This window comes from Lytechinus variegatus, chromosome 6 (genome assembly GCF_018143015.1).
Source record: "Lytechinus variegatus isolate NC3 chromosome 6, Lvar_3.0, whole genome shotgun sequence".
NCBI lineage: Eukaryota > Metazoa > Echinodermata > Echinoidea > Temnopleuroida > Toxopneustidae > Lytechinus > Lytechinus variegatus.
The window spans coordinates 41,659,407-41,681,032 of NC_054745.1; the positions used below are offsets into that span (position 1 = coordinate 41,659,407).

General features: G+C 35.8%; 1 protein-coding gene across 1 annotated transcript in view; it reads right to left on the reverse strand.

Annotated features, from left to right (window-relative positions):
* The window catches only part of LOC121417835, a 29,965-nt gene extending 12,476 nt beyond the window's left edge, over positions 1–17,489 (reverse strand). The window contains exon 1 of the mRNA XM_041611567.1: positions 17,275–17,489. The gene's annotated coding sequence lies outside the window, so the exon portion shown is untranslated. The remainder of the gene's footprint in view (positions 1–17,274) is intronic.
* Positions 17,490–21,626: the final 4,137 nt, after the last annotated feature.

Below are 21,626 nucleotides of genomic sequence, written 5' to 3' on the forward strand. Positions count from 1 at the left end.
AACCTAATGGAACAATGCATAACACTAAAAAGAGCAGGTCCAATCTTGTGCATATTAAGTTAATTTTATTGTATTTTCCGTCTGTCCATTATTTTGTCAGCTATAGTTTTTTGGGGTAAATTAAATGTTATGTTATTGCAATATTAATGCCTCAATATGTTATTTATAAACAACAAAAATGTACGCGTATCTTTGTCACCCTAACTTTAGTAAAAATAAATGAAATATAAGATTCTACTAGGTATTTTTTAATCAAAGATGGTCTTTTCTGGAGGAAAAATGATCCATTGCCATGGCAACCGAACACACATTTGCAAACATTGATATCATTAAGTTCAACCGTTACCAAGGCAGCATCAGTTTTATCATGCTATTGTACTCATGCAGAACACTCACTGTAATTTTTGTTCAAAACTTAATGACTGTTCAAACATTATGTAGATTAAGTAAAATTTTATTTTACATTCCACCTGACCATTATCATTTCAACAGTGTAATTTTTTTTGTATTTATAAATTACGTCTTAATCTCAATGGCTGAAGATGTTATCTACATATTAACAACAAGCGGATATATATGCTTAGCACCCTAATGATTAGGTGAAATGAAAGAAAAATCAAATTTTACCATGTTTTTGTTTATCAAAGTTGCTTATACTTTTCTGGGAGGAGGGGAACATTTTAATTACTAACATTTGAATTACTAATATTTATCATTAAATTCAAGTATTACCAAGGCAACATCAATTTATTATTCTAATGAACTCATGCAGAATACTTAGTAAATTTTTTGTCCAAAATTAAATGACTGGTCAAACCTTTCACACATTGAGTCATATTGTATTTTCCACCTGTCCATGATATTGTCATCCAAATTAATATTTTTTGTAAATTAGATATTATTTGGTTGTCATGTCAATAGCTTTAGATGTTATTTAAACATTTTGCACCAAACATATCGATGTTTAACACACTAAGATTAGGGGAAATGCAAGAAAAATAAGATTCTATAGTCCCTTTTTTAATAAAAATTGGTACTAAATGATCCGTTGCTATGGCAACAGGCCATTTGCAACATTGATATGTATCCTTGAACTCAAGTATTACCAAGGCAACATCAATCTGAATCATTCCAATTAGTTCATGCAGAACACTCACTGTATCATTTCCCCTAAATTAATTGATGAGGTCAAACCTTACGCATGTATATATAAGTTAATTTTCATTGTACTTTTCACCTATCCATAACCTTGTAATCCCTGTTGTTTCTTTTTTTTTAATTAGATGTTATCTGGTTGCCATGGCAATGACTTAAGATGTTATATTTATAAATTTAGTCACAAACATATCTCGATTAGTACTTAAAAAATTATTGAAAATGGAATGATGATCATACATGTATTCTACATTTTTATCATTTTTTTCCTTTCTAGAGGGAAATAAGCTGTTGCCATGGCAACGGGTTCTTTGCAACATTGTTTCTTTTTATTTGATTCAAGTATTACCAAGGCAACATCGATCTGTATCATTCCAATTAGTTCATGCAGAACACTCACTGTATTATTTCCCCTAAATTAATTGATGAGGTCAAACCTTATGCATGTACATATAAGTTAATTTTTATTGTACTTTTCACCTTTCCATAACCTTGTCATCACTGTTGTTGTTGTTTTTAATTAGATGTTATCTGGTTGCCATGGCAATGACTTAAGATGTTATATTTATAAATTTAGTCACAAGCATATCCCGATTAGTACCTCAAAAATGATTGAAAATGGACTGATGATCATACATGTATTCTACATTTTTATCAATATTTTTACTTTTCTCGAGGGAAATAAGCTGTTGCCATGGCAACGGGATCTTTGCAACATTGTTTTTTTTTTATTTAATTCAAGCATTACCAATGCAACATAAAGTTTTATCTTTATAAAGAACTCCTGCAGAACACTTTCTGTATTTTTGGTTCAAATGAGGGGGTCAAAACTAAAGCATACATATAAAGTCAATTCCAGTTGATTTTTCCACCTGCCCATTGTCTTGTCAACCATGTTATTTTTGTAAATCAGTTGTTATTTGGTTGCCATGGCAATGGCTTGAGATATGATTTATACATTTAGCAACCAAAATATCTTTGTTTAACACTGTAAAATTAGGGGAAATTAAAGATAAATCATATTCTACAACGTTTTTTTAATCAAAATTTTCATTTTTCTGGGAAAAACATGCCGTTGCTATGGCAACGTACCAAATGGAACTATCTTGTTGATTTTGAATGTTTCAAAATTTTATATATATTTAATAAGAAGCTTGAAAATTATCATTTTATTCATCTATATCATGTTTATTTACCATTTACATGGAAATGTATGTCATTTTTGAGAAATTATTCCGTTGCCATGGCAACGGCCGAAAATGGCATTTTTAAATTTACCTCCCATCTTTAAAATAAATCTTACGGTATATACTAATACTTGTGAAAGTTTCATGCTTTAGTCAAATTTTGCACAATTGTTCGGCTAATCCGCTCTACTAGGAAACCTTGATAGCAAAATCCTTCATCTCTCTTAATATACTCATAATTTATGTCCCCCAACCCCATTCACACTATGCTTGTTCCGCGCACTTAATCTTGTAGGCAAAACCTTGAAAACAAAACTTCATCTCTCTTAATACACTCATACTTTATGTCCCCAACCTTTTGCTAAATTCATTTGCTGTAATCAGCACGTGTATATTATAAACACCATTTTCCCCTTGTTTTTCAATTCAAGCCGCACTTACCGTCTTCCTAATACGATTTCAGTTTGACAGCTAGCCTATAATCATGAGATCTCAAAATGACTCATTTACCTTGATAGCAAAATCCTTCAACTCTCTCAATATACTCATACTTCATGTCCACCACCCCCATTCACACTATAGTAGACATAACGCGCGCCATATAGGCGCGCACAATGAAATGTCTTTGTTGGGACATCAAGTATGAGTATAAATAAGAGAGTTGATTCTGGATTCCCAGGTCAGCCAATTGTCTTTATGCGAGTCCGCGCATCTAATCAAGTTGGCTGAAGTTCACCTTGAGTAGAATCTAGCTAAAAACGTAAACATTGCGCCGGAACTACTTTCAATAATTTGGGTCGACGTAGAAAAGTCATCGTTTTCAATGGTAAGTTTGTTGGGACATAAAGTATGAGAATGCCGGTACAGATTTCCCTCAAAAACAGTGACACATGAGTTTTGTAAATCTAGATCTTTTGAGATGAGGTCAATTCTACTTTTCTGATCCGACAAGTATAACCTCTGAATGACACGCAATTTCGTGAAGGAAATTGTTTTAGTCAGGGCTGTATACATTTTCTGGCTTGTTACGGCATTGTCCTTGGACAAAGGTATATCACTGTGCTTGATAAAAACAGGCTTATCTTCCGTGTTCATAGCGTGACGCTCATGTTCGTGTGCGCCTGCTTTCGTGGCGCTAGCGTAGGATGAACCTCGGGAAAGCCCACTAGCCGCCATCTTACCACCCAGTTGGTTTTAGAAAAGTTCAAAAATTTAGGCAATCTAAAGTCCAAATCCTCTAAAACGATAAGATCACAGGTCGACAAAGTGTTTCTGAGAATTCAGTTGTCCTTATATAGAGTATTCGTAGTCCGATTGATGAGATATCGAGGGATTTTTTTTCTCCGGTGTTTGAAGTCGTGACTATCAATATACCGTGAAAGGGCGCCTTCAGTGTATCCAATACGCTCTTGAACTTTTCCTGTAGAATGCATGGAGTGATAATGCTGCTGCAGTGTGAGGAGCGTCATCAAACCTTGCTGGTGGGAGTCTAACGCGATAGTGCGTCTGGTAGTCCTACTCTGGATCAATGTCCAATATCCTGGCATAGGTGCATAGGTGCATGCAGCCTGAATTTTAGCATCCATGGCATTGGTGTCACCATTCAAGCGCTCAAGTGACGTGACAGCTTATTCTGTTAACTTCAGAGCATCTATGATATTTAAATCTTCTTTCTCGAGTAATTCAGCGAGATTGCTTGTTTTCATCATCACGTTCTTCATAAACATCAGCGATATGATGAAGTCTAAAGTATTCATCTTCTTTAGTATACCTTTAGTTTGTGACAGGTTCCGGAGCTTTAGGGCATTGGCAACATCTTCCATGCACTTACTTAGGACATCATTTCTCTTTGTGCTACTGGAGAAGAATACGTTCAACTCTTGCATGATGTTGAACATCTTTTGTATGATACGACTGCTCTCACAGGCATGTTCAACCACTGTATTTGCCCTGTGTGCCTGACATGGGATGTAAGGAACATGCCTGTCGAGTTTCTGCGACACCAGAGCCTGTGCACCGTTCCTTACACCTGACATATTGGATGCGAAGTCATAAACTTGGAAGCTAGATTGCTGATTTGGAGACCGCTGTCCTCTAATTAATTTAAGATTCAACTTGTCTGTCGCTCTCCGGTCTTATCTACTGTCTCCTTGACTTCTACGAGCCGCTCCCTTGCTCTTCCTTCGGGACTTACATATCTAATAGCAACAGCCAGTCTATCTTTGGATTTGTGTCCGCCATGACACCATAAATTAAAAATAAAAAATCTTTGGCGACAGAATTTAGTAAAAATTACTTAGAACATATTTGTGTTTTTTGCCAACTGCGAACTTGTAGACATGTCTACAAGTTGTAGACTTGTCTTCATGTTATTTGCCAACTGCAGAGTTACCATGTTTTTTTAAGTCTTGTATTCTGTTCTTGTCAGATCTGAAACGGGGCAGTACTTGTACGTCAATTTGCTGACTGGTAGAGCGTATAGTGCTCTGCCACTTTAATCCCACCCCATATTTCTTTACCTAGTCTTGCCTTTAATTTTACAAAACTAATGTGATTGTTAAATCGTCAATAATTGTGGTATAATTTGCAAACTCATAAGCTTGTTTATATTGGGGGAGGACCGGGGACTTACTTTGTGTGTTATTAAAGCCCCATCTGTTTTGTCCTTTGTATTTTGCTGAGTAGGGCTCTAAGCCTGGCTACTATACATGGACTTGGATTTGCCAACTTGTTGTCTTTACTCTATTAGTTGTATCCTTCTTCGAAATTAGTATCCCTATTTTTCTTTCCTCTTTCTTTCTTTATTTATTTATTCATTTATTTATTTCCTTCTTTCTCTCCCCCTCTCTCCTTTCTTTTTTTCTCTTCCTTTCTTTCCCTCTTTCTTTTTCTCCCCTATCCTCCAGTTTGCCAACTGGTACATGATTTTGCCGCCTGCCATGATATGTGGGGGTGTCACACCCCATACCCCCTTCCTCTAGCTACGACCGTGTCTGTCTTCAAACCTAGTACCTGCTGGTAAATAAGTGAAATTTTTGGTTGCCCTTAAAGGATGTTGCAGAGTTTGAGTTCTTCAGCTCCATTGTGGTTTAATTCTAAACTACAATGCGCGCAAGCCTTTTTTTCTATACATTTAGACCTACAATGTACACATCAAACATTTCAAGCAACTTTCGTAATCGTGTACTTGATTTAACTGAACGATCCATTAAGAAAATAGGTATCTAACCAAACAATATTGACTAAAGCGTGAAGTAAAAAAAATGATTATACCGGCCTGCGAAAAGACCTGTTAATCCCTTATAAAAATCGCCAATGGTATTTGAATGGTGCCGAATGGTAGTTGAATGGTGATCTGAATGGTAAATGGTACGCGAATGGTATTTGAGTGGTGTTTCAATGGTAAGTTCTTAATGGTAATTGGTAGTTTATTTAATGGTAAATGGTATACCATATACCCAATGGTGTCTCAGCGGTATGTGACTAATGATATGATTGGTATGACGAATGGTATACCATTACCCAATGGTGTCTCAGTGGTATGTGCTTGTAATGGTATGACTGGTATGATCATTGGTATACCATACACCAATGGTGTCTCAGTGGTATACAATGGTGTCTCAGTGGTATTCAATGGTGTCTCAGTAGTATGTGCCTGTAATGGTATGATTGGTATGATCAATGGTATACCATACACCAATGGTGTCTCAGTGGTATACAATGGTGTCTCAGTGGTATTCAATAGTGTCTCAGTAGTATATGCCTCTAATGGTATGACTGGTATAATGAATGGTATACCATACACCAATGGTGTCTCAGTGGTATACAATGGTGTCTCAGTGGTATACAATGGTGTCTCAGTGGTATTCAATGGTGTCTCAGTAGTATGTGCCTGTAATGGTATGATTGGTATGATCAATGGTATACCGTACACCAATGGTGTCTCACTGGTATACAATGGAGTATCAGTGGTATTCAATAGTGTCTCAGTAGTATATGCCTCTAATGGTATGACTGGTATAATGAATGGTATACCATACACCAATGGTGTCTCAGTGGTATACAATGGTGTCTCAGTGGTATTCAATGGTGTCTCAGTAGTGTCTCTATAATGGTATGACTGGTATGATGAATGGTATACCATATACCAAATTGTGTCTCAGTGGTATTCAATGGTGTCTCAGTAGTATGTGCCTCTATAACATGTATAATGGTATGATTAGTATGGTGAATGGTATACCATTACCCAATGGTGTCTCAGTGGTGTCAAATGGTGTCTGAGTAGTATGTGCCTCTAATGGTATGACTGCATGGTATACCATATACCCAATGGTGTCTCAGTAGTATGTGCCTCTATAATGGTATGATTGGTATCAATGGTATACCATATACCCAATATGGTGTCTTAGTAGTATGTGCCTAGTGGTATATATAATCATGTTGGATAATTGTAAAGCCATAGTGGCTTAGTGGTGTTTGCCTAATGAATGCCATTAATGTTAATGGTGAATGGTATGCCCAGTTGCATTACCCATTATCATAATTCCGAAGATTTAAAGAAAATATATCAAAGATTAAAAGGTATTTAGAGTTAATTAAATATTTGAGCTGTGACTTTTATGCGAGCAGCTTCCCCAAATCAAGTGTAATCGCTCATGATTGTAAACGTGGTATCTTGCATTCTTTTAAATTGTCTTTTTCCTTATTAAGTAAAAGGTCTATATGTGTTTAAATATTATTGATCCAGTGGTTATAATACAACATTATAAATTTGTTATATTTTACAATTGTACATGTTACTTTCTAAATTTAAATCTGATGCAATGGGTGCAAAAATAAAATCAATCGGTCAATGAAATCTTTTTTGATAATAAGGGTTTTGATTTTTAATTAATAAGTTTTATTCTATTTTTATAATAATTTTGCTTGTTTATGGCCGCTTTTTATAAAAAAAACTATATATTGAGTGTTCCAAGAAGATATTTGCAATCAATCCCAAAATTCGATCAGATGCAAATTTACAGGTGATGATAAACATTAAGTTTATCTAGAACATAACAATTTGGATTTTTTTATGGATCAGTTGCAAGTTTGCAATGAAAAGTATGACTCTCATGATTTTGGAGTCTGAAATTAATTTGCATTCGATTGCTTCGATTGCAAGTTTCTTGCAATGCCCCATATTTTGCTCAAAATGAATTCACTGTTGGTTGTCTTGGTCCCCCAACCTCTATCAAATTCCCATCCGCAAACCCTGATTTGGTCTGTCTGCAACGTCAAAAGCCCCCTCTGAACCCATTTGTACACTATTATAGCTGCTTCCAATCATGAATTATTTCTCTCTTTTTTTACAAATGATATTTTCAAAATTCTAATTCTATTTTTTAGGCCCTAATTATTCTTTCCCACTTGTGGACAGCGTTTATAAAGAGGAGAGATATTCTATAGGCCGATCATTACTTGATTGAAATGATTTATCCACATGGTCTTGCTCCCTCACCCCTATCAAAATTCCCTGCCGCCATCAGGGCATACATGGTATAGTACAATGTAACAGAAAAGAAATCTACTGAATGAAATCTCAATTTCTATCATTACAAAAGCAAATTAAAAGGGAAGAGTGAGGAAAAGTAAAAAAATATATATTAAGGGGAAAAAACAAGAAAAGAAAAAAGGCAATGAAGAAAAGAAAGATTAACAGAAAAGAAAATAAAGACAACGAAAATAAAAAAGAAAATAAGAGAATACAGGAAAAAAAAGTGAAGGGATCGAAAACTTTTTTCATAGATTCCAAGATCCAAGGAAAACAGTGACACGCCATCATGGTTTCCAACCCAGAGCCAATCGAGAGGAAAAAGAAGACACCCCTGATTTGGTTTTAATTCACCCCCTCCCCCCCCCCCCCCCCCCCCCCTCCCCCTCGCGTTGGCAAGCAGGGCCGCTTGGCTGCTTGTTAGCTAGCTCTATCGCACGCACGTACGCGCGCGCACGTCTAACCGCCAATTGCAATATTTGAAAAAGAAAACTCCATCTACCGGGACCGCCGTTTTGCTGTTGATAAGTCCGTCGATAATTCATCAAAAACTAAAGGAACACGGGTCAGATTCGGACAGCGACTTCAAAGTCATTTGTAGAAGGCTAAACAGTAAGTTCTATAACAATTTTCTTTGATTTATTTCTCAAATTGTCTCAAAATATTAGATGTCGGTGTACTGCCACGACCACTGCACTGCACTGCCACCGCCATTGCATGCCCCGTTGGCGCTGGCCGCTGCTCTACTGGCCGGGACGTGGCTATGACGATAGGGAGTGCTTATGCTTTGTGTTGGCTGAGTTGAGCTCGGCGAGCATGGAATAGATTAGTAATTCGCTCGTATTGCCTGATGTTTATTGTCAATGTTTTACAAAAACCATCTCTGAATACGTTGAATTCATGAATGAATGATTTGTTAATGCTAATGTCAAGACTGCCAAAGCGTTAATTGTGAAACACTGCACTGCACATCGTAATTCACTGAAATTGAAAACTTGCCGACAAATATTGTTTTGGAATTAGGTCTATAATTTGTTGTTGTTGATAGATGTTGGTAAATGAGATAAAATGGAGGTGAAACATGGTAGGGGTCCTAAAGTTTGAAAAATGATAAAGACTACGCAGCCCCTATATTAGTTACACTGTACACACCTATTCTTGAGGACGCAATGATGATGATTTTTTTAAATATGTCATATATTTCTTCATCATTGACGTCTTGACACTCTCTCCATAGTGCCTTCAGCGAACGACCAAAACAAAGATGGATTCCCCCAAAAAATCCATCCTTTTAAACCGAATTAAAGAGCATTCATTTAATTTTATTAATTCTTACACCTTCCTACGCCTAATGCGTAGGAAGGTTTTAAATATTACTATTTAAAAATGTAAAAAAATGAAGATTTCTTACCTAACTGATGCCGCGTAGACCCCTCGTTCCACATGTAAACAACGGAAATACAATAGCGTCGACCCTTGAACCGCTTATGTATGACGTACTTCCGGAAAGCAATGCCGTCTTAACGGACAATTTAGAGATAAAAATCTTATTTAACAAATATAAAAATTTATTTTGTGATCATAAATAATTCATATCAATATATATAAATTATTTATGATCACAAAATAAATTTTAATATCTGTTAAATAAGATTTTTTATCTCTAAATTGTCCGTTAAGACGGCATTGCTTTCCGGAAGTACGTCATACATAAGCGGTTCAAGGGTCGACGCTATTGTATTTCCGTTGTTTACATGTGGAACGAGGGGTCTACGCGGCATCAGTTAGGTAAGAAATCTTCATTTTTTTACATTTTTAAATAGTAATATTTAAAACCTTCCTACGCATTAGGCGTAGGAAGGTGTAAGAATTAATAAAATTAAATGAATGCTCTTTAATTCGGTTTAAAAGGATGGATTTTTTGGGGGAATCCATCTTTGTTTTGGTCGTTCGCTGAAGGCACTATGGAGAGAGTGTCAAGACGTCAATGATGAAGAAATATATGACTTATTTAAAAAAATCATCATCATTGCGTCCTCAAGACTAGTACACACCACTCATCGCACATAGGGTGAAATGTGCACTTTGTGTGTGGAACTGTGACTGGACAGAGTGACAAACGATTCCTATTCAATTTTTCTACAGAGGCTGCAATAATTATGCAGAGAAAAGTGGCGCTAATGCAGTTTTGCACCGGCCGATTACCAGCATACCTCATCACCAAAATTTGTTCCCAAATGTCATGACAGGTCTCTCAGTCACATTTCGATGTTAATACCACCTCTTTTCAAAATATCGGGAACGGCTGTATTTAGTCTTAGATCTCGAGGCGTTGACAAATGGTTGATCTAATCCGTAGAAATCACTTCGCGGATTGGATTCGCTGTAATGTTTATTGGGACTGAAGTTAGCAAACAAATCATGCTAACATGTGGCGAACAAACAGCCAGCTTTTGGTGGCATAACTTCGGTCCATTTCAACATGACGGCAAATCCAAGCGATCCGCAATATTTTGAAAAGTGGTGGGCATATTGTGTATTGACCTCAAAACGTGTGTAGACAAATACGACAATTTCTGGTGGGGAGTTTTGCTCGAAGTTGGCTGGTGTGAAACTTGTGAAGCATTAATGCGGGAGGTTATTATTAGATCATTTCATGGGGCTAGGCATATCAATTTTTAAAGTAAATTTTATCCTTTTTTAAGTTTGTCCTGTGATCACATTTTATCTGTTTTTATTTATTTACTGATCAAAACTTGCCTAAAACAATGTCTGGAATTCATCCACTGGCATACGATTGTCCATGAACGGATCCATGATTTCTCAAAGGGGGTAGTGGGGCAGATTTTCCCAAGGAAATTTTATATAACAAGCAAACCAAAAAAGAGATCCTCACTCTTGTATGAGACAATATTTTCAATATAAATATTTGCTGTAACTTTCGAAGGGGGGGGGGAACACTTGTGTAAGAAAGCCACATTTTTATCTTGCTCTCAAGGTGGGGGCACAGGGGTCCATTGCAGAAAGAGTTGCGTTTAAACCCAGGTCAAAAAATCAATCGCAAGTCCCAAATGCGCGCTATTGATTGATTGAAAATCAAGTTGCGTATGATATTTAGAGTTGCGATTTATTGCAACTCAAAATATACAATGGACCCCAGGTCAAATGTGCCCACTTGGATCCGCTTCTGGGATTGTCAATACCAGGGAAATGGAATTTATGTCATCGATTACCCTCCTTTTGAAAATTACTGCTCTGGAAATTTGATTTCAGATGACATAGCTATTACTAGTATAAAGCATGCACATTTATAATACAGCCTTGTCTGAACTAAGCTGAACAATATCACATTTTATTATTGTATTCCTGAATTGTGGGCTGGTAATCAGAGATCCATGAAAAATATCTCTAAAATTAAAGTTCTAAGATCATTCTTTTTCTATTACTATATTAGTATTCTATTTTTGTTTGTATCTGCACATACATGCAGATTTTACAACACTTAAATTGATTTTATTTCATTTTCAAAGTTTGGACGACGGATACACTGGATGATAAGGTAGATGGTCCAGCCTTACATGGGAATGACACGACGGGTGTTGAACACAGAAAACGTGCCGTGTACAAGAAAAAAATGGAGTTTATGAAAGGTATGTGTGTAAGAATTTTCTTCAGTAGGAAAAATTGCAAAGCTTCATGAGATAAAACAGATTGTATTCCTGCAGTGGCATAGCTGAAAAAAAAATCAGTATGTTGGCTGAGGGGTGGACACTTTGTCCTCATGTATTCATTTGTTGTGGTATTTATCATCATTGGGGCCTCCCATTAGATAATAGGTTATTTTCTTCCCATCTATGGTTAAACATAAATTTATTTATCATATTTTACAAAATGTTGATATTTGTTAATTGGTACCGTTCAATTGAATGGTAGTGTATACTGCAAATTTCTCGATATTTAAAAAAATATAAGAACTTCTAAAGAAAGCTTAAACACACGACAAGCATTTATGTTTTGAACCTTTAGCTAATATACTGCCCTTTGCATTGTTTTCATCCAATATTTCTTATTACAGCTTCAAGGAATTAATCCTGCCGGGTACCCATTCACTTCACCTGGGTCTAGTGCAGCATAGTGTGGATAAATTTCGGGCTCAAGGAAAACACACCATGGCTAGGACTCAAATTCATGACCCTCTGTTTGTAAGGTGAGAGTCAGAACCACTAGACCACGACGTACCCAAGCTGATGTCATATCCCCTCTTGTTCTTTTGTATTTTATTACAAGAAGTCATGCTTATTTACACTTTGTCCTCCGAGGACTATAAAAAATGGAGTGAAAATTTATTTCAAAGACATGTCCACCCTAACAAAAAGTTGATTTGATTAAATAGAGAAAAATGAAACATAAAAATCGGATGAAAAATAAGAAAGGTATGACATTTTTAAGTTTCACTCAATTTCACTTAATAGTTATATGCACATCCTGGTCGGTATGCAAATGAGGGAACTGATGACATCACTCATTCACTTTTCTTTTGTTTTTGTCTCACCTGCGAAGCAAGTGAGACTATAGGCGCCGCTTTTCCGACGGCGACGGCGGCGGCGGCGGCGGCGTCAACATCAAATCTTAACCTGAGGTTAAGTTTTTGAAATGACATCATAACTTAGAAAGTATATGGACCTAGTTAATAAAACTTGGCCATAAGGTTAATCAAGTATTACTGAACATCCTATTAGAGTTTCATGTCACATGACCAAGGTCAAAGGTCATTTAGGGTCAATGAACTTAGACCATGTTGGAGGAATCAACATCGCAATCTTAACCTGAGGTTAAGTTTTTGAAATGTCATCATAACTTAGAAAATATATGGACCTAGTTCATGAAACTTGGACATAAGGTTAATCAAGTATCAATGAACATCCTGCATGAGTTTCACGTCACATGACCAAGGTCAAAGGTCATTTAGGGTCAATGAACTTTGGACGAATTGGGATATCTGTTGAATTCCCATCATAACTTTGAAAGTTTATGGATCTGATTCATGAAACTTGGACATAATAGTAATCAAGCATCACTGAACATTTTGTGCAAGTTTCAGGTCACATGATCAAGGTCAAAGGTCATTTAGGGTCAATGAACTTTGGCCGAATTGGGGATATCTGTTGAATTCCCATCATAACTTTGAAAGTTTATGGATCTGATTCATGAAACTTGGACATAATAGTAATCAAGCATCACTGAACATTTTGTGCAAGTTTCAGGTCTCATGATTAAGGTCAAAGGTCATTTAGGGTCAATGAACTTTGGCCGAATCGGGGATATCTGTTGAATTACCATCATAACTTTGAAAGTTTATTGGTCTAGTTCGTTAAACTTGGACATTAGAGTAATCAAGTATCACTGAACATCCTGTGCGTGTTTCAGGTCACATGTCCAAGGTCAAAGGTCAATGAACTTTAGCCGAATTGGGTGTATCTGTTGAATTACCATCATAACTTTGAAAGTTTATGGATCTGATTCATGAAACTTGTACATAAGAGTAATCAAGTATCACTGAACATCCTGTTCGAGTTTCAGGTCACATGATCAAGGTCAAAGGTCATGTAAGGTCAATGAACTTTGGCCATGTTGGGGTTTTTTGTTGAATAACCATCATATCTCTGTAAGTTTATTGGTCTAGTTCATAAAAAGAGGACATAAGAGTAACCATGTATCACTGAACATCTTGTGCGAGTCAGAGTAGTATGCAAAGTCAGCACTGCTGCTATATTGAACCGCGTGATGCAGGTGAGACGGCCAGAGGCATTCCACTTGTTTTAAATATGAAATATAATTTTCTCCCCATTGACCTTTGAAATAAAGTTTTATTTCTCACTGAATATGTGGAGTTACCATTGCTTAACATTATTTGGTTCAGTCCAGTTGGTCCTTATTGTCAAATCTGTAAAAATTGAAATATTGTAGAAGTAAAACAATGAAAAACAAAACAAAAAGTGAGGGACATCATCGATTCTCTCATATGCATGTGGGTAAATTGTGCATATAACTATTTTGTGAAATATAAGCGAAATTTTGCATCCGATTTTGATGAAATATTTTGCATGATGCTTGCCTGATTTTTCTCTGTTGATTCAAAACAACATTTTCTGTGGTGGACTTGACCTTTAATGTGAAGATATGCATTGCTGGAAATAATGATATGATACTTGGGACATATCATACACACATGTATGAAAATATGAAATAATTATGATTTCATTTCATACAATAAGCCTAGCAAATATTCCTGACAATCATGTGTACATTAGGTTAGTTTTTTACCAAAACATTGTTAAAATTTCAAATTCAATAACTTTGTTATTATTAGATGTTAACGAAATTTTCAGCATGATGTTTTTCTGATTCATTCTCTCCCTACCAAAATCTCCCCTCTTCTATGCTTTCTTTCTATGGTCCCCTTCATTCTCATAACTATTTTATGTGTAAAATGTAACCGGTCGTCCAACCCATTTGATTGAAGGGCTAGAGGTACTCGAGACTGAAAGTTATGTGATATAATTCAAAGTGTGCATCAGACAAACAAAAAGCACTGAAAATTTCATCAAAATTTGTTGAGGATTTACGAAGTTATGACGAATTAAAGTTGTTATTTTTGGTAAAACTGTTCTCTTCAAGTCCTCATGAATATACAAAATCACAATTTATATATTTTTTGTATTATATGAATTCAAATTTTGTCCAAGCTAGGTTGTAAAAAATTACAATTGACTACTGATTCTGTGTAAGACAATAATCATATTATTTCTCACACATAGTTGAGTTATTCATCTGATTCAGCACAGCAAAAATAGACAGAAAAGAAATAAGTGGGTATCTTGTATATATTATTTTCTATATATTTTGCAAAAAGAGGTCTCTATTTTTTCTGTTTTTTAGTGTTCCAAATTGAATAATTTTCTTTCCCTATTTTCATTATATTTTCTTTCTATGTGTGATATATTATTTATTTCTTAATGTATCTTTATTGTATTTATTATAAACTTTTGGGGTGTTTCTACAGTAAATCATTAAAAACAGTTTATCTTTTCCGGACTCGAATATTCTTATCGCTCTTAAACCAACCTGTTTCTACGGACCGAATAATCTGATTAACTTGCATTTCACTTAGCAAATAGGGCAGAAATCGGAAAATTCAACCTATAACATCAACATTGCATTTCGGTATGTCTCGTTAGGAAAATTTTCAAAATTCATGGTAGATCTCACTCATTGTAGCAGGTATACGTGTTTCGCGATCAGCTGGCGAGATTAAACAGGCCAGAATATATGTATACTGTGAGATCGCACTTCTGGGTTCAAGCACTTAAGCCAGACATGCATGCTATTTTGCCCTATGTTTTACAGAAAAGTTAAACGGATTAACATGGCAATAACCACCTCTCAAAGAAAAATGAGAAACCGTATTTTGTGCGATGCAATTTATCAATTAACCACATCGCGTCTGTTTCTACAGGAAACTTATCCAGGATTCTGGATACTTAGGCGGGTAATACTTTTTAACAATTCTTTGTAGAAACACGCCATTGATATATCTTTTTAGGTGAAAAGAAAAAAAGAGAACAATTTGGGGGTACTATTTTGCCCCCTTTTGGGGATATTTCATTTCTTCTAGGTGTGGTACCCTTTATTCATTTGGCCATGTGAAGGCTATCGCACATTTTGAGTTTCATCTTCGAAATTTGGTGTTCATTAGTTTGTTGTCCAAATTTTGTCTTACATGTAAATTTGTTTATAGGAAAATTAACATAATATCTATGTGGAGTGCAATCATTGATCTCTTGTAGTGTCGCGTAGTCACATGTATTCATAATATGGTGCTTTTATGCCATACCTGTCAATACTCTTTTGTACTTGAACTTATTAGTAAAAAATGTTTATTAATGTTGTTGAAAGCAATTACACACAACAGATTTAACATCAAGTATCAGGTTTGTATGCAGAACAGTGGTTTTGCCAAGTACGCAATCCATGTAAAAAGCAATAAGAGAGAACAGGTTTATTTTTGGAAATGTTAGTCTTCATTTGTTGTGTTTTTCAAACTCGATCTGTCTTGATACATGTTTATTTTTTTCATAGCAAGATTGACAGAGATATCAACGAATAGCTAAGTCATATATATTAATAACTTATGTGCTTTAATCATAAAGTCTATACTTGTGAATACTCTGTGCCATTTATGCTGTACTTAAACTTCTTATAGTAAAAGCAATTTAATGACGTTCTTGAAATAACTGCTTTCATTTTTTTTCTTGTGTATACCGGGGTACTTATTCCATTATTAAGCTTTCCATTAGCCCCAGAGATATGCTGTTCACCATTGGTCTACCATTCACTGTACTTTATTGGCTTACTATACATTGCACATCTTTGTTCTACTGTCTACCATTGGTCTACCATTGAATGTACACTTGTCGTCTATAGTGTATGACCAATGGTGTTATTTGAATGGTTGACTAATAGTATAGTGTATGGTATGACAGTATTGTATGGTAAATGGTAGGTCAATGGTGTACAGTGTATGGTAAGCCAATGGTGTATGGTAAGCCTACGGTGTACGGTGAATATTAGTTCAATGGTGTATGGTAGGCCAATGGTGTACTGTAAATGGTAGGTCAATGGTGTTCGGTGTATGGTAGAATGGTGTAAAGTGAATGGTCAATCAATGGTGAACGGTTTACGGCGAATGGTAGTTGAATGGTGAGCGCTCAATGGTACACGAATGGTGTATGTTGAATGGTACGCGAATGGTGTACGGTGAATGATACGCGGATGGTGAATGGTACATGAATGGTGTATGGTCAATGGTCAATGGTAGGCGAATTGTGTATGGTGTAAGGCAATTGGTAGGCCAATGGTGTCCAGTGAATGGTGGCTGAATGGTAAATGGTAGGCCAGTGAATGGTGGCTGAATGGTGAATGGTGGTCAATGGTAAACCTGTCTATAGTGGCCATATGGTAGATCAATGGTGAATGGTGTTTGATCAATGGTATATGAATGGTAAATGGTGCTCATGAATATGGTAATAGTAACGTCCCAATTATTTAAATTAGTTTGAATGGTATACCATTGAGGCTTGAATGGTATACCATTGGTGTATGGTGGGTGCTGTGCGAATGGTATTCCAATGGTATATCAATGGTGTATGATGAATGGTAGTCAATGGTATACCATTCAATTTTTTTTATAAGGGATGACTCTTCGCAGTGATCCATTAGAAAGTAAATATCACCGGTCCTAAAAATGCGAGCTGAAGATTGGGTGTTCCGACCAGAAAACTTAAATTTCTAGGCACTTCATGAATGAAAGAAATACCATAAACAACTTTGGACACTTACCTGCTGATCGACCACTTCCACAGGTCCAGCCATGTAACGTTCATTGAGAATTAAAACCTCCCAGACCAGATAGCATCTCGGCTAGATTTGTTAAAGAATTCACCTAAGAGCTTAGTTATCCTCTCACTAATATCTAGAATGCTTCTTTCAGCCAGTTGTACTATAATGCAGAAAAAAGAGCCCACGTAGTTCCTTTGCCCAAAATGTATTAACCATCTGTAAATGATCTAATATCAGTTTCCTTAACGGATCATTTGCCAAGGTGGCTGATAAATTCATAGCCAAATGGTTTCTTTCCGATGTGGAAAAATTCATTGACCCTGCGCAAGTCGGCAACACAAAAGGGATCTCAATCTTGCACTACTTGATCGATTTAATTCAGATGACCTACAGTAATGCCCGGAAGCCGAAAATGATTTTGTTTTCTTTACTCGTTTCCTTTGTTTTGTTGTTGTTGTCTTTTTTATTTGTCTGTTCTTGTAATAGTTCGTCCGTCTTTTTTTGGTATAACTTTCTGCCATGTCTTGTTCTTGTACCGTTCTGTCACGTCCTGTTTTCGTAACGTTTTGTCTTGTGTGTCCTTTTCACTTTTCTTCATATCTTGCAATATAATCCAGCCTTGTCTATCTTTTACTTGGGATTATATGTAAGAAATATTCATATTTAACAATGATTTACATATAATTTTTACAAGAAAGATATGATGACTTGTATATTATATATATTTTGAACTTCAACAAGAACGATATGATTTGTATATTATTTATAGATATATATTGGTTTTTGGATTAATATGTCTTATTTATTGAAGGAAACCTTCGATAACAAGCTTTGCTTTCCAGGGGCCCGTTGCATAAAACTTTTTACCTGAGAAAACTCAGGTTGTTTTTACCGGAGTTTTTGCCCTGTGCTAAAGTCAATGGCGGAAATCAGACTAACCTTAGTTTTCAGTTTTTACCAGAGTTTTCTCAGGTAAAAAGTTTTATGCAACAGGCTTCAGAAGGTTCCTATTTCATTTCAAAATATTATATTATATTTTGCTTTACTTTGTAACTTTGTTAACAATTTGGAATGAATAAATTCGTTATCAATCTATTTATGATTACCGCGGTTGTTACAACTGATTTTACCAAAGCGTTTGAAACAAGCAAACTAAAGTATTAAGAAAATTCATTAGTCAACTCAATGGAAAAACAACCCAATGAAAAGAACAAACGTATTCATACAAGACAAGGGCGATGGAGCGAAGTTTAAATGTGTGAGGGGGGGGAGGGGGTGGTTACAGGGGAAAAAAGGATAGCATGTTTTTAAAAGGGCACTACCGTAAAAGGGGAAAATTGCATATATACCCTCATTCCAAGTAAGAGCATGCATTTAGTATTCAGTTGCATGCGAGGGCAAACGAAAATTGGGCGCAAAACCTAATTTTCACCATTTGATTTGGTTTTTACAACAAGAAGATGTGTTTCATGGTAATATGAATTTAGCAAAATCTTCGGAAGGAGATATTTTTTTGATAAATATTTGCTGTCCCATGGGCGAGCGGTTCTTATTCCTTGAAGTAGGAATAAGGACTCATAGAAAGACAAGGGGCATTCGCTAGCGCAATATGAGTCATTCTGGGATAAAAGGGGGGACTGAGCAGGTTTGTAAGGGGACGATTACTAAAAGGGGGATTCTCAATGCTACCAAAAAAGTGTGGGGCGGGGGCTGTGCCCCGCTGTTCCACCCTGGATCGCCGTCCATTTTATTTATTATCATCATGATGGAGAAATGGTATATTTAGGTATTCGATAATTGAGAGTTATTCTAGCTCACATGAGAAATGAACCCAAACTCTCAACTACCAGACTTTGAAATATCTTTACAATGATCAGGATATATTATTAAGGAAGTTTAACCGACTGTTTCCGTGGCCGTCTGCCTGTGCCAAATTACTTCAAAATAAATTTCCAGACATTATTTTCTAGTTACAATATTCACAGATCAAATCACCTTGCTAGAAGTTTATTTGATCATCTGATTTCCGTTTTTTGTATTACCCCATACGGCATAGATCCACAGACAGACACGTATATGGATAGATAAATAGATAGATAGATAAATAGATAGACAGATATATTGAGATGTATACAGTATATATCTATAATATATATATATATGTGTGTGTGTGTGTGTGTGTGTGTGTGTGAAGCTATACATGTACAACAGCTTTGGCAACTCTTTTAGTTAAATATTGTAAAGAAATGGATGAAGAGAACAATGGTAGACGTAGCTTAAATCAAGGTTCCCCAGAGCTATCTACCCTTTGGAAAAATTGGTTATGCCGAAAAAATGTCTCTGCCGGGAATCGAACCCGGGCCCCCAGCTTTGACCGCCGGTGCCTTAACCACTAGACCACAGAGACGGGCTAGTGGCTAGGCCGACCGACATCCGATTGACCGTCAGAAAGACAGATTTTCGACACTATACCAATTACCTTTGACGGGTAGATAGCTCCGGGGAACCTTGATTTAAGCTACGTCTACCATTGTTCTCTTCATCCATTTCTTTACAATATTTAAATAAAAGAGTTGCCAAAGCTGTTGTACATGTATAGCTTCACACATTTGTATACTTTCTCACATACGTGTACTGTATCGAAGCAATAGCTTTGATCCAGCTGAGGCATGACGGCTTGTCATTGTTCAAAACCCACCTTCACCCGACAAAGGTAATTGGTATAGTGTCGAAAATCTGTCTTTCTGACGGTCAATCGGATCTCGGTTGGCCTAACCACTAGCCCGTCTCTGTGGTCTAGTGGTTAAGGCACCGGCGTTCAAAGCTGGGGGCCCGGATTCGATTCCCGGCAGAGACATTTTTTCGGCATAACCAATTTTTCCAAAGGGTAGATAGCTCTGGGGAACCTTGATTTAAGCTATGTCTACCATTGTTCTCTTCATCCATTTCTTTACAATATTTAAATAAAAGAGTTGCCAAAGCTGTTGTACATCTATAGCTTCACACACACACACACACACATATATATCATATATATATATATATATATATATATATTATATATATATATATATATATATATATATATACGATGAAATAACGAAGTATGTCCCCCGTCACGGAAAGGAAATAATAATCAAAATAAATGAAGAATAGTCAAAGAATGCTCAAATATTTCACTTTAACTAGTTTCGTCTTTAATTCTTCAGAAAGTGAAATATTGATTAACAACAAATTCATACAAAAATTGCGCTCTAGCGCCATATATTAAGCATATGTATACGCTGATGAGATGCGTTGCGTAGCAACGGAATCATTATGTTATCACCATTACGTAATTTACGTCATAATCAAAAACGCTATGATCAAAAGACGTAATTTACGTCATAATGTGAAGCGCTATGATCAAAAGATATTTCATTATTATTTACACCCATTAAAAGAATCAATGGTTAGTCCATTTCCATTTTTATTCTTTATGATGTTCAAGCCTATTCAACTCCGGCTGAAATATGTCAATGAAATGTTTCTCTTTTATTTTACGTTCATTTTCATTATCTGTTTTTAATTTGTAAAAAGGTATAACATGAAATTCTGGAGTTATTCCTTTTGCACATATTGATATGTGTTTACTTACATTTAGAATTTGATATTTTTTCTCTCTTATGTGTTGACGGTGGAGGGTCATTCTATTCCTCAAAATACCTCCTGTTTCTCCAATATATTGTTTTCCACATCCGTTGCAGGTCATGCAATAAATCAAATTCCGAGATGTGCATGAAAATGAATCTTTCAATTTGAATATTTTTTTATTATCATTGTTTGTAAATTCTAACTTATCCGTAGTAGGCATATATGGGCACGTTTTACATCGTTTATTATCACATTTTTTCGTCCCTCCTTGTGATTTGTCTAACGATGCTTTTGTCAAAATTTTCTTCAAATTAGGAGCTTGTCTTTTGCTTGCAACATATTTAGTTTGATCAAATACCCTTTTAAGGTTAGCATCATTGTTCAAAAGGGACATTGATCGTTTTATAGAATTTGAAAAGTCTCCATTATTCGGATTATATGTAGATACGAAAACAATATTATTCAATTGATCAATCTTCTTCCTTGTTTGTCTTAGAATTTTTTGTTCTATAGAACGTGCTTTCTGTATGCCAACTTCGATAAGTTCCTTTGGATATTTCCGAAGGATAAGCATTGATTCTAATTCTTTTAATCTTTTTTCTCTAATTTCTTCGTTAGACACAATAGTACAAATTCTTCTTGCCAGATTATATGGAACATTTCTTTTTGTGTGTCGTGGATGACAAGAGTTGAAGTGCAAATATTGATGCGTGTCTGTA